This window comes from Rhamphochromis sp. 'chilingali' (genome assembly GCF_963969265.1).
Source record: "Rhamphochromis sp. 'chilingali' genome assembly, chromosome: 20".
NCBI lineage: Eukaryota > Metazoa > Chordata > Actinopteri > Cichliformes > Cichlidae > Rhamphochromis > Rhamphochromis sp. 'chilingali'.
In genome coordinates, this window is record NC_137947.1 from 24,801,381 (window position 1) to 24,823,875 (window position 22,495).

The 22,495-nt window shown below is 38.2% G+C and overlaps 1 protein-coding gene across 4 annotated transcripts in view; it reads left to right on the forward strand.

Annotated features, from left to right (window-relative positions):
• slc8a1b (solute carrier family 8 member 1b) overlaps nucleotides 1–22,495 on the forward strand; it is a 155,113-nt gene that overhangs the window by 77,731 nt on the left and 54,887 nt on the right. The gene's annotated exons all lie outside the window — the stretch shown is intronic.

A 22,495-nucleotide genomic window follows, 5' to 3' on the forward strand; every position in this document is an offset into this window, starting at 1 on the left:
CTTTCTCATTGTTTAGAGAACCAGGGTAAACTTGCTGCATATTTTCCATGACTTCAGGCTCACACTTCAGAGCAACCTGCAACTCTAGACTACACACATAGCACACCTACTTAAACGTGAACATGCAAATACTGAAACGCAGAGCCACAGTAAATGGAGCAAACTGTGATTGTGAAAATGGCTGACTGACTGTGGAAAGTGTACTGACACACTCTGAGGGCACACGGAGCGTGTCACACTTGGTTCATGGCTTTTGAGAGAAACGCCCACACTCACCCTCACAAATGCTGAAGGACCTGAAGTGGGGGTTTTACAGTTTGGTTTATTAAGACCCATAAAAACCAAAGGCTGTCAATACCTACAGTCAGTGTCTGCTCATAACTACTCAGTATTTCATTTTCTTTTGAGACCAAGAATTATCCACACCTGAACAATCAAATGCAAACAGATATTGCCTTCCATAAAATTCTTAGCTTCCCTGGCTCTGTGGAACTGAGGAACTAAAAGTACTTGTCAGAATAGAAATGAAAAGAATCAGATGTTAGAAGGTATTCATGGAATGAATGAACCAAAGTGCAGAAACCAGAGTTTTTATTCACTGCTTAGCCCCCAATTCTAGCCTATCATTGTTTTTGACTTGAGAGTCCTTCAGTGGTGCAATAACAAGCTACAAGTTGAATTTACTGCCAATATTAGTTTGCTATTTGGAAATTATCATTTGACTGGTGCAATGACAGTATTGTGTGGTGGTTTGTGATTATTTGCTCTTTTGGAGCACAATTTTACGTGTTTTGGTCAATAAAAGATTAGTATAAGAAAATAAAGATATGAGACCCCACCCCCAAGAAAGACGGAAAGAAAGTGTCCTCTGCTCACACCACATTGCACACATTTACCCAGGGAGGAGTTCAGTTTGGCTTAACTGTGGGGTAAGGTCAATGTCGCGCGTCCACGACAGAGGAAAGAAATGTTAGTTTATAACTGAAACCCAGCTTCACTGATCCAGTTTTTAAGCTTTAGTTTAGTTAAGTTTTAGTTTTAGTTTAACCAGAGTTAAATGAACAAACTGTAATGCTCACTTTAAGGAAAAGACTGGGACACATTTCTTTACTAACCTTGTAAAAGAAAACAATGTGACAAACAAATGCATCGGATAATGTCAATTACTAAATTGCCATTTAGTCGTAAAAATGTAAAAAACAGAACCGAAATGTTAAATATGAAAAGAAAATGTGTTTGTGTTATTCACATAATCTCTTTGCGCTGGTCTCATTTCAGCGCAGTGTGAGACTCCATACTGCTATCCTCCATGCTGTTATCCTCTCCTCCTCTCAGTCCGTGTGCACCTCCTTTTAATGCTCCTCACTCACACACATCACACGTAGAGCTGGCAGGACACAGGTGAAGTGAAATGATATCATTGGAGTGGGCAACACCACATTTGTTACAATAAAAGCTTTCAAGCAGTCAAGTGTTAATCCAAACATAACGACAGTGAGAGCAAGAAAAAGATAGAGAAAGGATCATCTTTGCTGGAACTTTTTGTCACTGGCCACAGCTTCCAGTTTTTCCAGTCAGGATAGCACTGATGTCAAATTTCTAGTAATGTTTTTAATATTTTTTAAATTATTCGGTTTTATACATACTGGTCCTTTGTTGGCTCTCAATAACTGGCAAGGAGCAACCTCCTGTACCCCCATGGTATAGCCTCCTTGGGTTAATAACCACAGTGACAAGTAAGCCATTACAGCCGTAAATAGCACACACGTGCGCACTGAGACACATGCAGCCCATCCCTGCAGTGTTTTGTTGTGCTGTTTAAGAAGCTTGTATCTGGCTGTTTCTCCACTCTTCTTTGCTTTGATGTGAAACTGGTGCAACACTACGTCAGGGAACATTAATATTATATCACCTCACTCACAGGCATGCAGTAATGTATGCCTATGAGCAGATGCAGTTTCATGTACATACACACTTACCCAATTTCTTATCACACATGCTGAGGCTGCTGCACCACTTCACTGCAGCACTGCGCATTCCTTCTCTCTCTGTTCATACAATTGCCTTTAAAGTAAGATGAGTGATACAACCATTCAATAATTTAATAAAAGCAGTTCATATTAGGAGTATATTATTATTTGTGTGCGCGTTTGTGTGTCTGTGTACATGTAGATTGGGATGGAGAGGCTCAGGTTTTAACCTCCAGTTTTCACATTACAGCCTGCTCTCACATATCAGCTACAAAAAGAGGTCTTTGTGTGTGTGTGTGTGTGTGTGTGTGTGTGTGTGTGTGTGTGTGTGCTCTCATATTGTATTACATTTTTATTTACAGTGAATGCCATACTGTTTGCACATACATACTTGCTCACATGCACACACACACACTTCAAGTATAAAACACTGCTCTTTTTCTTCTTTTCTCTCTGTCACCATCATGCTCCTTTTCTTTTCTCTTCATTTTCTTCTCCCCAACTAGATGAATAATAGAACAGGCAGGGTTTGCATGGGTAGATCAATGACAGATATATAGCTCTTGCCTTTTTTTTCAAACGTTAAATGGAATCTGATGACTTGTTTTCTGCTTCCGTTCCTGTTATACATTGAAATAAATGAGAAAACATATAATGGCAGGAAGAGATAAAGGGGGGAGTGTGTGTGTGTGTGTGTGTGTGTGTGTGTGTGTGTGTGTGTGTGTGTGTGTGTGTGTGTGAGAGAGAGAGAGAGAGAGAGTGAGAGGGAGAAAAGGTCAAATGGGGAATCCCTTACTAAATTACATAAAAATAAGCTATGTGCAAAACGTATTTTTCTCTCTTACTTTCTTTCTTTCTATTCGTGTGTGTGTGTGTGTGTGTGTGTGTGTGTGTGTGTGTGTGTGTGTGTGTGTGTGTGTGTGTGTGTGTGTGTGTGTGTAATCATAGCATGTTAAACGCTTCCATATGACACACACACAGAGAGCACAGAGGGGGTGAAAACTTTCCATGTTTAGCTTTAACATGACAGATGTTGACTGTTACTGTGGCACTGTAGCCTACTGTGTTCCTTCACACACAGGCACACATGCAGAGAGCTATTTTTAACCTTTTTATGACTTTGCAAACAAAAAGTGTAAAAGGACACATGCACAGACACACACAGTCATTTACAGATGGAAAATGTGTAATGACACATTTACACACAAACACACATATATAAACAGAGGTATTTCTCAGTGGTAATTTTTCCAGTGGTACTCTTCTCACTGATGACCTACCCTTTTGGTTTGAGTTACACTGTAGTAACACGTAGCAGACTTGCCTCCTTTTCTGTTTATGAAATCACTTTAAAAAGGCTGCTATTTGCCTGTCAGTGCAAATAATTAATTCTAATACGTCCAATAACATGTGCACTGTCACATTTGTCAGATGTATCCTAACAGCAGCCATCACAGTTTTTGTTACTAAATATAAAAAAAACAATTTCTCACACAGTAAACATGCTGACACATTAAATGTATATAGATAGAAAACTGTGCACCAACTTTTCAGCATGATGAAGATTTGTGTCACACACTGATAAAGAAATCAAACAGCTTGTGTACTAAAGTAAGCTTGTTGAAGCTCTGCAGCAGCAGCATGCTTTACTGATGTTGCCTCAGAAGCTGCTCTCCATGGAAAACCTGTGCTGGATCTGCTGCGACAGATTGGGGTTAACACTTTCGGATTCTTGCAACCAAAAAATGCTGAATGATATTAAAAGAAACTAAAAAACAAAAACTGATGCAGCAGGATTCTAATGTGTATAGAATCAGGCATGAACACAGGACTGTACAAATATTTACTGTAAAGGCACTCACTGGCAGAGCCCCTGCTGGCATAATCACAACAACACTAGGCAGATATGATGGTTTAATATTTTCAAGGATAGCTGATATCAGAAAACAATAAACCCCAACAAGCACGCTAATATAGTTGAAAAACCCACAGCGGAGCCCTAAATTTGAGAGCTAAATCATCTCCACTGGCCAGAAACAGCCAGAAGTATTGTTTAATAATTTTGTTATTGTATTCTTGATACATGACTCTTGGTGGCATTTTCTGTGGTTGTGGGGGAGTTTTAATGGCGATTACACCCAGCAGCTTCTGTGTGAAGCATCCTCCAACAGGTCCTAGTAATATGGAGCACTAATAACTGCTATGCTGCTGTCCAACTGGCAAATTAAGGGGAAAAAATTTTGATTTATTTGGAGCAGTTTGTTTATATGCTTTTACACTAAAGCAAGCTGCAATGGTAAAACCTTGGGATAAGAAAAATAGCCCAAACATTGGGTTTTAAAACTCTAATACCCATTAGGTCCAGCTAATATCTAAATAAAAGCTGTGACTTGATTTTTAAAAATTATACATGAGACGTTTTTGACCTCTAAATCTCAACAGACACTTGATCTGTGTTTTTTCTCTCTTTGTATGTCTGAAATTAATTCTTTTTCTTGGCCCCCTGTTCGTATTATGCTTAGTAAACTATCTGCTTTTTTTCTGTCTTTCTCTCACCTCATCTCATATGTCGGATCAGATCACAGACTTTGCGTTGCCTTGACCATCTGTCCCCTGAAACCAGACTCCTTAAGACTTTTAAGCCTTGGACTTTCAACAGCACATTCTTACGCCTTAAAATATAGATTTTCAGTAGTCTGCTGGAAATATACTTTTTATTTCATTTTTTATTTTTATTTTTTTTTGCAGGCCCCCCAAAAAAGATAAAAGTATAGTACATGCCATTATATGAACACCAGTTACTGCTCTGAGGAGGTAAATACATATTTTATTCAATTTAATTATATTTTATTATTATGAATCATAACAACAGTCAACTCAAGGTGCTTTATATTGTTAAGTAAAGACCCTTTTCGTACCTTCTCTTCATTTTTTTTATAAAATGTTTGGAGAAACTAAATCTTCTCTTTTTCTTTTGGAAGCAAACATGATGAAGCGATTTTCTGCCCAGGTATCGACAGTGAACAGTGGCATCGTCCACCAGGCTCAGCTGATTACAGCATCACTGTTATTCAAAAACACACATTTAGCTACAAATTTGTTCTGGATGATTTTTTGCTTCAGTATCTAAGTATAGTATCTAAGACTATTTTCCAAGCCTGAGTGATAACTGTTAAAACAAAATAGGTGCAACATTTGACAGGATGTCAGTTTATCAGAAGTTTGTCTTTGCTTTGTGCTTCAGTTATAGGTTATTTTAAAACTAGACTTCCTATCTTGAAGTGAATGTGGCATACCTGAGCTGATGAAGGCTGACTGATTGTAATAGGTTGTTCATCCTGTTTGGTTTTCATGATTCCAGCACTGTGATTACTTAATACACATATTAACAGATTACATCAATGGCAGGTAATATACATAATGCAGGCTTACTATGTCTTACTGTGTTAAATCAGGATTTAAAAGAGAAAAAATAAGATTTTCTTTAAAGAAAAAACTCTTTTTTCTTTTGATCTATCTTTACATCTCCCTTGCCTGAGGCAACCTCAAGCCCAACTCTGTAAATGTCAGAGAAAGCAGAGGCTATCAGTCTTGCAGTGGTGTAAATACTGGCTTCTGTTTATCAAAGGTCACACCCAGCTGGGTTCATGGTAAAAAAATTTAGACCTCACTGTTTGTGTAACTCCTCTACTTTATTTAGAACTCACCATTAAAACCTCACAGGTTTGAAACTGAACTGTATTAAGCCTTAAGAGATATTAATGTATATTTGAAACAATATTTGCATTTTCATCTACTGGGGGGGTCATTTTTTTACACTTTACATGAAAGTAATTTTAATACAAAGAACAGCCCTTGTTGTTTTAGAAGACTCATGGAATCTTAAGGGTATAGCCTTTCTAAGATGATGATTGAATCTGCTCAGAGGAAATTGAACAAATAATATCAGTAGCATACTGCCTGAAGAAATCTAAACAAAAGGCAGTTCCTCATTTGCAAATCTAATTTTCGAAATTGTCCCCTACTTTCCCAAATTTACTTGTATCTATGTGCCAACCTGTAATAGCCTGTAATTGCGCAGGTCCCTACGGAGAGGCAGGCAGCCATCATGGCTCTGAATGACAGTCACTTTGAGAGCCTGGAGAAATCTAATAGGCACTTAGAAACACAAAGCCTTGTGTGTGGATGTGCATGTGTGTGTTTGTGTGTAAATCCCAAAGGTCTTGTATGATCCACTAAGTCCAGCTAGGAGGTCATTGATCCTTCACCAATAAAGCCTCAGCAACCAGGGTCACATAATCTGCAATCAATTGTCAACAGAGAATACAGTGTTTTAGACGGGAGCTGGTCTGAGGTGGCCACTAATGTGCAGTCCTTGAGTTCATACAGCACTTTAAATTCTCTTGATGGATAGCCATATTTAAGGTAGAATTGTGTTCTGCTGCCTCAGTATAAGTATAAATATACATTCACATTTGGCCATTCTGGTTTGAGGACAAGAATGCAGTGCAAGAAAACACAGACCTTTAAGCTTTAAGTTTTAATTTAAAAAGACAATAAAGGGAAGAATATATAAAATCATAGAAAAATTTAGATTTTATGAAAAGAATCACAATAGTTAGTGGGGACAGGTTAATTGATCAATCTAAATTGCCCATAGGTGTGAATCTGTGCGTGAATGTGAGTGCGAATGGTTGTCTGTGTCTCTGTGTGTTAGCCCTGCGACAGACTGGCGACCTGTCCAGGGTGTACCCCGCCTCTCGCCCTATGACAGCTGGGATAGGCTCCAGCACCCCTCCGCGACCCTGGAAAGGATAAGCGGAAGTGAATGAATGGAGGTTCATATAGATGCTTTCATTGAATGTTGCAAATTAATATCTAAGCAATCCACCATCTGCCACACTGGGGGAACAGCTGTGGTACAGGGTGTGGCAGTCCCAATAATATAAAGTCTTGTGCAAAGAATGAAGCGTTTCTTGAATGTTCTACTGTCGGTCCACCTTATTCCATAATATTTATCTGTCAATCAATAACACAATTCCTTTATGCATGTCTTCTTGCCTCCTGTTTCATCTGTGTACATTTATTAACACAGGTTCATGACTCCGCTCCAAAACATCTCAGATTTCTTCTCTGAAACCTCAGCAGTTCTATTCTAAGAGGTGTGCTGACATTGATGCCTTGCTGGATGAACAGAATGTCAATACTATGTGTATGCAAATTCATGTTAGTGTAAGTTTTCACTGTATACAATGACTCCAGTCCATTAGAACAAGTTGCAACAGTCGGTTTTTGCTGGTTTCTGTTTAAATCTTTAAGTATATAAAAGCATCACCTGAATACGTGGTTGTGGATGTGCCTGAATGTATCTGTAATTTCACAGGCGCAAAGGTTACCCATACTATAAACAGCTTCATCTATATGCTCATGTTCATAAAGGCTGGCTTTATGACTGTGCACCTACTGACCACAGTGCACTGCAGGGTGGACAGTTTTTTCCAAATGTAATTTTCCAGCCAATTAGTAGCGTCGTTACATTGTTAATTTCGAAACCCCTCGCAGTGTCTAACTGGTCTGAGAATGGAGATGGATGCTGCTCTTTCTCCCTGCTGGGAATCCACCTGTTCATTTCAACCTACACACTATATGAAAGCAGACTGCTTCTCTGTGTCCTGGCTCTTTTTTTCCCCCCCAGTGTCATATGTGCTGTGTGAAGCAGGCAGGATAGGACCCAAAAATGCAAGACTCACAAGCAAAGCTGAACTTAAAGGCAGTTTTATTGCCGATTCGCAGATAGCGAGAAAACTGGGAAGACCCTAGGCAGGCAGAACACACAGCATTGAAGGAGATTGCAATAAGGAACAGAAGGAAATGCAGATGATAACTAGACACAGGGAATAAGGGCAGAGAAGAAACACCTGGGAAACACAGCTGGACATAATCTAACTGATGAGACAGGGGGAGCAAAACTGAACATGATGCACACACGTGACTATCAGAATAAAACAGGAAGTACGAGAAACACACAATGAGACAGAAGACTAAGACAAACAACTTAACATGGGGAGCCAATAGCTAGAGACAATAGAGAGAGCCAAGGCGCGAGAGACAAAGAGAGTGACACTAAACTTGACATTCATAAACACACATGATAGACTATGCACCGGAGACACAGGGGAGGACATAGCAAGGAGAGACTAAGACAGACTGAACGGGAAACAGAACAAAATTAAACAAGAACTAAGAACTAGAAACACAAAACTGAACATTAGCATCTCAATAACCTGCAGGAAATGAACAAAAGACTAAGCAAACTAAAAAACCTGGGTCAAAGACCCACTCTGTCAAAAACGTAATGTTCAGATTTCTCATAAACAGCATTGCATGAAAGTGACATTCTGACATTTTTAACACTGAACAATATATTGTGTAAATCCTCCATTGCTGGTGTTTTACTTTTTTCGTTGCGTATTCAATCCTGAAGGAAATTTCTGGCTATTGAACTGCTAAATGATTTACTATGATGACCAGTTAGTCACATTGTTTCATCAAAGTTTCTTGTTGTGGAAACATGGATAACAGCCATAGTACTCAGTAAAACTCTGGAATCAAGTGATTGTCTTTGGTTTTGATGCTGCCTAAACACACTTTTCACATTATATTTCTTACTAAAAACGTTTTACCTACTCATAGGTCAGCAAGTTACCTTTAGACTAAAGACGATAGAGTCTTTGATGAGACCTGAGGCAGATAACTTTAGAGTATCATGGGGAGCGTTTCTTACATGTGGATCAATGCTAGTATTAATTTGCTGGTCACTGAGCAATCCTCCTGGCTGTGTTTAGAAATCTTTTTTATTTTGCGAAGTGAAATGGGACAGAAAGTGTTTTCTACAGTCATTGGTGGAAAAGAAGAACAGTTGAATCCAGGAGCAGATGGGGTGATAATTATGAAGTCGCTAATGTAAAAGACCAAAGAGGAAACAATTTATCAGTTGGTTGCACGGGCACCCTCACGTACACACACAACATAAACCCCACAAATTCAGAAATATAGTCCACATAAGCCTTCTTTTGGGGGTATTTGATACACATACATAAAGAGTAGCTGTCCTCTCTTCAACGTACAGTGTTTCCAGCTGCATATAGAGACCATGCAGCTTTTTGAAAAGATACATGCTCACAAACAAAAAGAAAAGGTGTGTACAGTACTTTCAGGTTTATCTGTCTTAGTGTGACATGATCTGAATCAGCATGGATGCTTCTAGGCAAAACAAGCAATAAGCAAAAACAGCAGTGGGTGGTGTGTGTGTGTGTGTGTGTGTGTGTGTGTGTGTGTGTGTGTGTGTGTGTGTGTGTGTGTGTGTGTGTGTGTGTGTGTGTGTGTGTGTGTGTGTGTACATATGTATGTGTTGTTGTTAGAAAAGTTGCCAAGTCACGAGCTGGTTACCTTCCAGGCAAGGTCAACAACTCTGTATTTCTATCACTGTGCTTCTGTCTGTCTTACACAATAATACGCACACGCACATGCGCATTACATAATCACTGTGTACATACATCCTACACATAATCACAGCGACTCAATCTCTTTTTTCTTAGTCTCTTCTTCCAGCACTATTATAAATTATTATATTTTAATTTGTGCAATCTTCAAGCTTAACAAATACAAATAGACAAAATACCATAATTCCATGTAAATAAAACATTAAAGGCAAATCTCAGGATATGTGGCGACTTAAGACACTTAAGGCATATGCACTTGAGCCCTGAACTCAAAGACATTACCCTATGCAGCTGTGTGAGAACGCAAATGTCCAATGCACTTAAATCAGACATTAAAAGGGCCTTCAACCTGTCAGCCTCTTAGTACAAGGCCCATTTAATGCACCAATGTGCACAGATGTGTGAATGGCGAATGTGTCCTGCCTCCTGCTTGCTCTGCTCAGTCAGTACTTTCCCCAAACCCAAACAGGGTAAATCTAATAGAGAGAATATGGCTGCAGTGTTTCCTGCTGTGTGCCACACTGTCAATGTTCCAACTTAATTCCCCAATATTTCCCTTAGTTGTGAGAGGTATACATTTAATAAATAGATTTCTAAAATCTGACTGATTTGAAGCACTTCTTTCAGTCGGGTTTCATATTACAAAGCACCACTGAATACCTTACAGTATATGTAAGTCACATTTTAAAATTCTGACAATAAATATTTTTGAAATATGTAAAGGTGCATGTGCCATCTCCAGTGTATTTTGCACATTTGTATGACAGTGAGTACAGTTTGCAGTGGATGTCACTCATACCTTTAGTAGCAAGTAATGGTCCGAGACAGCAGGCCCCGATGACTGGCACTGTGTGTGGGTGAGTGTGACCCCTCTGCCAGGCCGGTGTGATTGACATGTGTCCGGTAACATCAGGAAAGGAAGGATTGCTTTGTCAACATGCGCCCGTCACTGTGGCATAACGATGATGTTAGTTAGTCTTGCATGCAAAGTTTTGTGCTTGTTTTGGTGGGAACACTTCCCGGGAATCCAACGCAAAAGTCAGTAAGAAACTTAGGCAACTATTGTGGAAGTTGTACAAAGTTTTATTTCATTTAAAGAAAAAAAGCAAGTCAAACTGTTTTGTAAACATTACAAACAGTAATGTTATGACAATATAATTAGGAAAACATACAAAATGAAAAAATAAGCATATATATAAAAAGTAATTAAAAATGTAGACAGAATACGAAGCAATTAAGCTGGGCTTGGTTCATTACCTAAACATGTTTTAGTTTCCTTTTTAGACTCCCAATGAGGGGAAATCTGAAGAAAAGAAAGAAAACGTGAATTCAATGAATTTTGGGCTCTCCACCATTTGTTCTTAGAATTGAGGATTCTTCTGAGATGAGAAGTGAAACAACTTTTCAAGATCCTCTGATTACCATGACCTGGATGACTGAGAACCTACACTGGCCTAAAATGGGGTCAGATTAATCCCATCATATAGTTTTTATCATCCGTTTATCCTCAGATTGGTCCTGTACGACTGAATCACAGTTGCATAAGTGCATTTTGAAAAATGTATTGCAATGACATGACCTGTGTCTTGCAGCATCCCACTGATGTGTCCATGAGCAAATAATTTCAGCATCAGAATGGCAGTCGAATACTCTCACCTTTTCATTGAATTTAATGTAATTTTAGGGTGCGGATTGACTTCAGAATATCAAGCTAACAGTATGGCTATGGTGAAAAATGAAAAGCTGAAACTGAAGTTGATATATTTATTTGCAAGTTACTTTGGTGGATTTACATCAGATTCCTTGTGACCTTTACAAATAAGTTTTTGGAGCTGGGACTGATGAAAGTCAATAACGATGATTTTATTTTATTTTCGGATCATTTATCAAAATGCTCTGCCTGCTTAAGAAAGCTCAGCCACTCTAATCAATAGAACTTTCCCCGATCGATACAAGAGCTTAATCTATTAGCTGAGGCAGGTGCAGAGGAATAAACTGGTTGTCAGGACTGACCTTTAGTGATGAGAATAAAGCCCAAGCTTCAAGTTGGAATTCACTTTTATTTTTATTGGCCATCTTTGTTCATGGTTTTATGCTGAGCAAGCAGTCTTAACAGAGTGATCTAAGAATAGGAAACAGTCAAATGCACTAGAGTTAGATCTCATGTATACAAATCATGCACACTTAAAAGCCTATATACTTGCTAACACACATATGTGCAATTGTTGGAAACACCAGTCCTTGTCTGGTTAGTTATAACTGTGAAAAAGTGCAATAGTAACAGTCAGTCAATATTTAACCTTTGACCTTTGTGAATTTTGAACCCAAAATCACTCTCTGGAGGGGTGTTAATTGTTTAGGTCAGTATATGCAGTATATGTATTGACCACTGAACAAAGATACCACCTGAACTAGTGACTGAACCACCTAAGATATTCAGCATGAATCTTTTCATTCCACATGTTTTGTTATATAATTACAGTGACACAGTTTCTTGCCTTTGGAGTACCAGTGCAATGACTTTTAAACATTTGTTTAAAATGTTATTATAGCAACATTAAAATGAGTTGTTTGCTAAGCAATAATTAGTCCATGAAAGTTCAAATTTCCTTTGTGCGCATGGATGACTTTGTGCTTTTGTAAAGAACGTGCTGAATAAATTATTCTAATTTTAAATGTCATGTTTGAGAGTCTTGGAATTTATGACAACAAAAGCATGCATGAAGGAAAATGGTACAAATTATTTTTTTTAATTGGCGTAAACGCCTAATATTATTGGAGCAAAGCTTATAGTGGCAATAAAGTTCCTTTTAAACCCCCTTTTAGTTTCTATGTTTTGTTTACCTATTCTATTCTATTCCATTCTATTAATTTATTGTTGTTATTTAGTCATTTTGTAAGCCATCTGTAGCACACTATCTATAGTCTATGTCATGTTTCCGGCAGGGCTACAGTTGAGTCTCAAGGGAAACAACATTGGGAGCTGAGTGTGGTCATCTGCATGTGTGTGTGTGTGTGTGTGTGTGTGTGTGTGTGTGTGTGTGTGTGTGTGTGTGTGTGTGTGTGTGTGTGTGTGGGGATTGAGTGAGGCAAGCTCTTCCTGTTTGTGTAACAGGTTTAAGCCAAAGGACAGACAATGGTGAACAGAATGCAAAACATTTCGATTTGGTAAAGAATGCTTGTTTGTTCTAACAATTTAACCCAAATAACTTGCTTTTAGGGTGTATATATGTTGCTATGGCGATAGCTTTCTTTGTGGTGTTTTGCATAGGCTTTAATTTTTTCCTTGCTGGACTCCAGGATGCTGATAAAATATTAAATGTGCCTGCAATTACTGAATTTTGTTAAAACTGTGTTGGATTCTGATTTTTAAAGGCGAAAAGCAAATAAAAATATTTTCAGCATTTAGGTTTATTCGTGACAAAGGAAGATGAAACCATCTCAATAGCAAGACAAAATGGGGAAAAAAGAAAACTGATGCTAGAGGCTTTAATCTTAAATATCCATCTATCTCAAGATAATGACAGCGCCATCCCTCTTTCAGCACCCTTCTCATTTAGTAGGAGGCAAAATAGAAAAATTAGATGAGGGGTTTATTTTGTTTAGAGGCGATTGTAATCTGGATTGTGTGTGCAAATATGATTGTCTTCAATTCCATTCTTTCTCTTAGTCCCAGAGAGCCAAACATTAAGTTCATCCTGCAATTATCACTGAGAATTCCAAGCTGATATATGGGTCCAGTTTCATAATTGACCTTTCGTCTGATTTGATTTAATATGAATCAAGTCTCCACTACCGGTAAACTGATCAAGACAATATTTACAATAAGTAATTAGCTAACACAATTATTCTCTTCTCAGTGCCATCTATAGAAATCAGACCAGCAGTTCCTGTTCTTCCCTCCGATATCACCTGTGTTTTTACAGTGTGGAGGAAATAGATGATCTATGTGCACCAAGAACCGGGAAGAGCAGGAACATGAATCAGATTTTGCTCGGCATATTTTAAGCTAAAAAGCGAAGCTGGTGATTTGTGTGGCTGACAGACTGATTTCTTAAATGCTGTGCAGGCTGAGGGCGGTATCTGAAGTTTGTGACCTGGTTTGAAACTTAATGTTATACTTAATCTTAATCAGACAAGCTATGAAAGCAAAAGATGTACGATAGACAGACGTTGATCAGCCAGGAGTTGTCCCTTTTCACATCAAGATTTCTATTGTGTGCACATCCTAGATAGCAGAGGTAGGTGATTACCAATAAATTACTAAACGTCTCCTCTCATCTTCTTCATCTCCCTCATGCTCTAAATCTGTCCTCCAGATGAGCAATAGATAAGGCTCGTGGTATTTTGCATGCCAGCTTTGGCAGCATGTTAATCATAGTCCAGCATATTGATTCAGTCATGTAGGGCTTATAAAGTGACTTATTATGAATTCCCAATTAAGTTTAACACCCACTCTTCCTCATGCGTGGATTTTAATGTAACGGGAAACTTTTCATCATAGTTTTTTAAGTTTATTTTCTTGGACTGAAAAGTCTTTACTCTGTTTCTTGTGTCCTAGAAAGCTGAAATATTAATTGTTTGTGCGCAAATTACCTCTCCAAAATTAAACTCCTGTGGCCCAGCGGACCTTGAGGAGCCATCTTAGCATGCTAAGTTCTGTTCACGTCAGTCACAGTGTTACCATCTTATCTTGTCTGTTTAACAGGCTCCTATCAATTTTTCACTCAGTTTCTTTTTCACTTTAATGTTGTCTTTCAAAATATGTTATATCAGTCATATCAGCAGATGACACTCATCGGTTTATAGCTCACTTGATTTGCCTTATGATGCCGTTGTAATGCAGGGGAGACTGACATACTTACATCCTTGTCAATCTCATCCTTTTTGTCATTTCTGTTTTATCTTCGGTCGGTACGACTATATTATCATAAGTTGTGTATATGGGTGTGCGTATATGTGTGTGTGTGTGTGTGTGTGTGTGTGTGTGTGTGTGTGTGTGTGTGTGTGTGTGTGTGTGTGTGTGTGTGTGTGTGTGTGTGCTCTCAAAGATTGTATATGGGTCAGCTATCTGTTTATGTCCTGAAGATGAAGCAGTGTGCGCGTGTGCACATATTTACGCCTGCCTGTTGCCAAGTGCCTCACATGTCTGCTGTATCAGATTGCCACAGTGCTCAAGTCTGTGTCTGTGTGAATGAAAGCAAAATGCACATGCAGTTTCCCAGATACACTTGTGAAGACTAGCTCAAGGTCGAGTGTGTGTCTGCTTTGGTTTTGTGTTTTGTTGGTGTGTGTGTTGGTGTGTGTGTGTGCGTGTGTGTGTGTGTGTGTGTGTGTGTGTGTGTGCATGACAACTGCGGTCGGTCAGCTAAGCTTCCACGGCGGAAGAGATACATTTGACCTCATCTGACTGCATCAAAGAGCCAAAAACATTCACACAACATTTCTATCAGACTCTTAACAAATTACTGACCTCCGCACTATCTGTTACAGACTAAGATTAGACTCCTGCAGCTCAAACAAGAGTGAGGTGATGACAAGAAGAAAGGTAGACCTACCTTAAAGGCCAAAATATAACATGGAAAAATATTTTTTTGTTTACTTCTCCTTCAGTAGGAGATGGTTTGTCTTTAAAATGGAATCGCTGTGAGTTTTCTGACCCTGCCTTATGCTTCTTTTGACATTGACAGGTATAGATTACAAATTTACATTGTATTTCATTAGACCTAAAACATCTGAGACCATAATTTCATTAGGAAAGTGTTTATTGATTCAGAATTTTATACAAGTGGACCTCAACCAGGGGTCGCCTCTGGTTGAAGAACAAAGTTGTAAAACCACATTCGTAAATTAAGCTTATTAGTTTGTGGCACATTTTGTGATGAATGATCACCAACAGCATTTCTGTGTAGGCACACTTTGCTATTTACACATTTGTAACATCAATTTTTTACATGCAGTTTGTCCTGTTTTGCATATGTAATTATATTAAAAGTGGAGGAGAAATTTAAACCAGTGCATTTAAATTATTTCTTCTCTTTTTTTAAAAAAAAGAATCAAAGCCATACTTTTTTTTGCCGTTAAATTAAGTTAACTTGACCATTTCCCATCAACACAAGTCAACCATGTTTGGTTAAAAAGGGAAAGAACAGAAACAGAAGGAGCGGAGGAGAGAGGAGAGGCGAGATCTGACTGTAAATTTTCCCTGACTGTCTTCTCTGTGACCTGAAACTCCAGGTTCCATGCTGACAGTTGTATACATTCAAACATGTACACACAACCTTATAAGGAGTTGTTAGATATTTCTACCAACTATTTCCATGCCAGAAAATATTTAAATGTGGGGGCCAAGCCTAGACTCATCAAACTATCTTTTTTTAACTGGTTCGGAAATTAATGTCCACATAATAAAAAATTGACATTTTTTATATCAAAATTCTTCTCTCTCTTTCTCTCTCAGTGAATATCATGTCATGCCCCTGGGCATCTCAATGCAATTTTTAGTTATTTAAGAAAAGTTCAGAGTAGAGCTGGGCAACTGCTTTATAAGCTATGCCATGCCTGTTTACATAATTCAACCTATATTATCACACTGTGTAAATTGGAACTGAAAATTGGCTCCTACTAATTGTTGTTTTTTAATTAAACAGCGGGTTTTAAATCTAGATAGATTCACTCCTGTAACAATAATTTAAAGTGCCAGGAGAGACAAAGCAAAAAAGAAGACGAAAGCAAAATAAAAGCATCACAGTAACAAGTGTAGGAAGCAAAGATATGACACAAAAACAAGAAAGCAGTAAAATAAATGACATTCAAATCAGCATAGCATCTTTTTTTTTTTAAGTTTATACACTTGGGTCTGTCTTTGCAAGTGTTATCTTGAGGCGTGCCAAAAAAGCAGCTTCAATCGACAGAGGGAAACAAAGAAATTGGGAAAAGGGAGGGGGAAGCAGGAAGGGTGAAAGAGTTATTGTCATTGAATCATGCCAATAAAGCTTTCTGAAGTGGACTCAGAAACAGAGAGGTGGTGAAGAGGGGAGGTGAATGGGCCTCTTCACTTCATGCCAGTAAAATTCATTTGAAAATTGGAGTGGAAATGAAAGAGATTTGGAGTCTGCGTGTAAGTGGCAGAAAAAGAGGCAGTTATTGCCAACTTGAATAGTGTGCCACTGCTAAACTTAATAAGACAACAAGAAGAGGTAGGTGAGGAAAAGAAGGAACAAGAGGTTTTGCAGATCTGAGAAACGAGGGGAAATGTCTGAGAAAAGAGTTTTTTTTCTCCCTCAGAAGTTTGTAAAGGAAAATGGCACAGAGCAAGCCGTTAACAGAAAGACAGTGAAGCATACTGTGTGGTTTCCAGCCCTGTGAATAGCGCTGCCATTTGCTTTACCCCTGCTGTCTTTTGTGCGGTCAGCCTCAACATCAGCAACCAGTGCATGCTGTTTCCTGGTAGCAAATTAGACCCAAGCATGTACAATGTTTTACAAAATAGCTGCTTCAGACAGGAAATGCTAATCAGTGACATCGCTATCGAAATAATTGTTTTTATAACATTGCCATCACGTCCAAAATCTCTACAGGGTAGTAATAAAAGATCATTAAATCAAGGAGGCTTGTTTCATGTAATCATCTTTCAATCAACACTTAATTTCTAATTAAGAGTTTAAAATTCTCTATTAAGGCCCAGGAATTATATACTGGGAAAACCTTATTATTGAATTAAATTCAAGGACAACAAGTTAAATTGTGGTGGGCACATGAAAAATAGGATCAGTTGAAGAAAGAAATATTTTGGTAGTAATAAACTTTGTTAAAAGCATATTGGATGGAGCTAATTCCACAGACTGTAGATAAAAGATAGGCATAGACACCATACCTGTTTGCAGAGTTGCATTTTGAACCAGAAGTGACCATATTTGAATGAGAAGGTGGAATTATCAGCTTTATTTAGCAGGCTTAAGGATGATGCATTCATAGACTGTATGGCTGCATCGTCACACACACACACAGATATCTAAGTCTACAAATAAAATATTAGTATTTCAGTGAACAGAACTTGTGAGCAGGCTTCTACTCTAATAGTAATTTAATCATTCTAAAAGCCATATCATTTTTCAGAAAACTCCATAGAGAAAAAACTCTCTAAAAGGCACCAACTCCAATTACAGGGTCAAGAAGTAGATTTCAGTGACTTAAATTAGTAGGCTATTAGTAAAGTATAGACTAGCAGATAGCTAGCAGCACGCTCGCTAACTTAAAACTTTAATATGTAATTTAAATCGGTTTTATAAAGCTGGACTAAAGTGGGAGATTAGCTCTAGAGACCCAAAACTTTTTACAAATTTTTCCAGGCATGTTTATTTCTGTTCTCAAGTTGAGCATTTTCCCATGGGGATTCACTCTCTTTTGGCATATTCATATTGGCTTCATTTTTCAGGCCTGGAGGTTGCTGTTTGGGAACGTTTGCTAGACTAGGTTATGTTTATAGTTTCTCTAATATGAAGTAGTGGATCCTGCAGTCTCTATACATGCCAATGTCATTCATCTTGTCAAAGCTTACAGGGTCAAACAGATTGTTTCTTCTTTTAAATCACTGTTTCAGGTCTCAGTGCAGTGCAGAATGAGGACAGCAAAATGTTGTCAAGCAGCATAAGAGAGATCAGTTTAACTTTGAACAGCTCAAATTCACTTTTAGATAAATATGCATCACAGATCAGTAAATATATAGGCTTATACTGCCTGTACACCACTTCATAAAATGAGTCTGATTCTTTTGACATAGTGTGTATTGCAGAAATGTGTTATTTGTATCCCAGGGTTGTCACTGCTTTCTTCTAGTCTGCAGAATATTTGTCTGAACTTCCTTCCATACACACATTAAATACATCCCCTAGCTCACTGACTGATCGATTGTGTATCTGAGGATAACGTGAATGGAAACAGAAAGAAAATCAGTAATTCTGTGGTAAACATATGTACCATAGCCACGTGTGTCAAACAGGCACAGTGGTGAAATGGAAGGAAATAAGAGTCACATGAATACTGAAGAGTAAAATGTTGCTGTTTGAATACACAAGCTCAAGAGAGAGTGAATCATGAAAGGCATAATTGCAAGAGAGCGAGAAAAGGAGGTGTAATCCTCTACCTATGCACCACAGATGGAATTAGCTTTACCCTTTTATCACTAACAACCTTAAACCATGTTGGACAGCCATTAATATGTAATCACAGAGAATATAAAGCACCTGGCTATACAAACTATATTCTCCTGTGTGATAAATATGTTAAAGGGAGAGCATTTAAAGACAGAGAATGTGTAACACCTGACATCTTCATTGCATATTACATATGCAATGTATAAATGTGAAGTGACGTCTGATTTGTTTTTTTATATATAGCTTCACTTTTTCCATAAAGATCTGATTGTGATTAGATTCCCTTGTGGCAGCAATGTACATCAATATTAGAAGTCCATATCTTTATGCTGTGAGGGTGTTGTGGTGATGCTTTCTGTCCTTAGAGGTTTTTTTTTTATAATGTAAAGGTAGAAGCTGTCTTTGAAAAGGGAAATGCCTGTGATAGCGGTAATGGAGACCGCGGGATCAGGGTTAGAGTTTTGTATGTATAAGGAGATAAAGTGATCAAAACAAGTGAATAAGATAGCTATAGAACTAGCAGATGTATTGAGTTTAATCAGTCTGAACCACATGGAAATACATAATTTTCCTTGAACTTTCTAAATATTGTAAAAAATTCTAAAGAGGATAAATTGAAAGTGGGCTTAACCATACCTGTTTTGGAGCCTTCAATTTGTTATTTTTACCTCTTCAGTCTTGTTCTACTGAAACTGGATGTGAGGTTGGATCTTATTAGCTAAGCTTAAATTAATCTAAATCCTGGGTTTAAATGCTCCTTTAAAAAAATCATTAATTAAAAAATATCCACGGCAAACTTTCAAATATGTTGATCTTGTAGGTAAGAAAGAAACACAGAGGGAGAGGCAGAGGGACCACGAAGTGAAACATGACACCAAAGAAAATGAAACGATCTCTATTCAGTCTTTTGATGAAAACATTCACTTCATGGTTTTCCCCAGTGAAATCATCAGCCCAGTGTTTTGACACCTGTGTCTTGTTGTGTGAGGAAATAGATAAGGAATGAGATCCCCCACAACAAGTGCTGTTGTGTCAGTGTAGGTGAAGGTTTTCACATCTGACTTAAAAAATATATATATATATATAAAAAATAAAAAAAAATAAACTTTGAATGTACTGAAACTCTGCAAGGCTGTGTCACTCTGGGAGATTGGGAGAGAGCAATAAAAAGATAAACTTGTGTTTTCCTGCTGTTTTAAATGAATATGAAGATTTTCAATCGCTAAATATTTTACCTATTCCATCATCTTCAGATTACACCGACGCACCATATCAGTTCCCTTGAACCTTCTTTAATAAAGCCTCCACAGATATAATGCATTGCAGCTAGAATATGATGCAAGAATGTTTCTTAGCCTTTGGCTGGATCATTGCATTTTACACCTTTTAGACCTCCCCTTTTTTACATTTTTGCATTGCTTTTTCAAGCTAGCGTAGCATTTCAGTTAGCAATATACATCTGCTCAAACTGACATACTGTGCATGTTGCTATAAGTTGTTCATAATAATACAATTATGTTACAAATTAGACTTGAAGTTAGAACATGAAAGGTGTAAATAAATGTTACAACATTTTTAAAAAGCCTATGATAGATTTGAGGCTCAGAGCACGAGCTTGCTAACTATGGGCTAAACAAATGCTCCTTGTACTGCAGGCAGTCTACAATTACATCAAGGCACAGTTGGTTGAAGGGAGATGTTTTCACTGCCGCAACTGTGGCTTGTGGCTGCAGAGGCTCTTCAGTCCACTTGACTCTGCGTCACTCTCCATCAGTGCTGATCCCAGCATGCAGCTTAAAGCTCATAAAGCCCTGGTAACGATGGAGCACTGCAGCCTGTTTGGCCGCATCAGCTGATTAGCATTCATATCCTCTCCTGCTCTTTTTCTGCTTCCATCTAACTCACTCACACACACGCACATACACACATACACATGCTGTGTGGCTGTCTCTGTATCCTATCTCATTATGTATGGTTTGTTCCTAGATACTGAGCATGATGTATGCCCTATATTTACATTTTACTGTTCTGTGGCCTACCCATCTGTCAATCCTTCTCCTATGCTTCACTTTAACTATTTTATCAGTCTAATTGCATTTATAATTTGCAGTTTGTGTGTATGTGTATGTGCATGTGAGTGTGTTTAGTACTTTGCTGAACTCAGCATCTTAAAGTAATCTCTTACTTAATTCTGACTGGAATAGTTAAAGGTAACATTAGTTAGTTTCTCCATATCGTTCCCATTTTCTCACTTTTTATTCGCTCTCTCTCTCTCTCTCTCTCTCTCTCTCTCTCTCTCTCTCTCTCTCTCTCTCTCTCTCTCTCTCTCTCTGGTCTCAAAAAAAAAAACACCTATCGAAAAGTAAAGAAATAGTTGGATATAGGTGACACACATGCGCACACACTCAGACACCATTTCATTTCCATCAGTGTAGTGGGCAGTATCTTTAAATGCTCTCATTTCTGGGAAATTCTTACGCTAGAGCTGTCTTTACCCATAACTGTAAGGATTTACATTACGTAAAGGAAAGCACGTTTCAACATTGCAAAACGCAAACAGATTTCCATCCCAGTAAGATAAATAAATATACACACATATAAACACACTAGTACGTACATGTTTTTTTTAATCAGATGTAAGCTCTTTAAAAACATTTCCTCTGAGAATCTGTGTGTGTGTGTGTGTGTGTGTGTGTGTGTGTGTGTGTGTGTGTGTGTGTGTGTGTGTGTGTGTGTGTGTGTATCAGGGAGTCCCGTGGATTTTCCCAGCTCCTTATTTGGCCAGCAAGATATACTGCAGATAGGAATGAAGGGGGAGTGAGATAGCCAAACAGAGTGTGGAGAGAAATAGAGAGAAGATAGGGAAACTCCCGGTGATGATAGAAAGTAGCTTAAATGACACAAGGGGAGGAGGGTTTGACGCAAATACAAACACACACACACACACACACCTACACAGTTCTAGCTGACTCTGGAAGATGTAAAAGTTTTCAAAGGAATGATAATCTTTTTGATAAACTCTTCCTCTAAGCATTTGAGGGATTGGCTATAACCAACCAGCCAGTCATACTCAAGCCAGGATTTTTTTTCTTTGTATGTCACAACTCTCATCTAGAATTACAACCACTTATTTTCAGAAGACCACACTGAGAAACAGGCTAAACGTGCAAATTACATCTGTGACCTGCAGGCTAACAGTATATACATGGCACAACTGTGTAATCAAAAGCATCAGTGAACACGTTAAATGAGAGGCTCTTTTTCTTAGCCAGTAATAAATAACGTTAAAACAAAAACGTCATATAGTCAGATGGGCAGATAGGCAGTCAGATGAACTGGAAACCCTATAGTCCACAAGGAACTAATTGCAACCTTATCGCAGGTGTGTTTGTGTAACCTTTTTTGTATCCATTAGCCTCTATGCACTCTGGATTACACGTATTAGTGAGCAGAGTGGGTCTTATTAGAGAAGGCATGGCTGATCGCTGTCAGCTTATTGTTGTAGTTTCCCACAGAGGCCAGCACCATTATCAGCTTTGTCTTATAAAAACACTGCATGCAGACGGTACACACCAACACAGACCTCCTTTCTTTTGTAAAGTGGCATCACCAATACTCTTCCTTATAAAATTACTGCCAAATTCTAATTTATGCAAGTGCAGACATCAATATATAGACTTGTTCTCTGTATGTTACATAATGACTCTTAATGCAAAAGTGAAATTAGCTCAAACTAAAATAAATGCACACACATTCATACAAGCTGACACACAGATACATATCACGTACACTTATATACACACACAAACACACACACTTGCCTCTTTTGTTTAGTCTGTGACCAAAGTCCACCCACCAGCAATCTGTT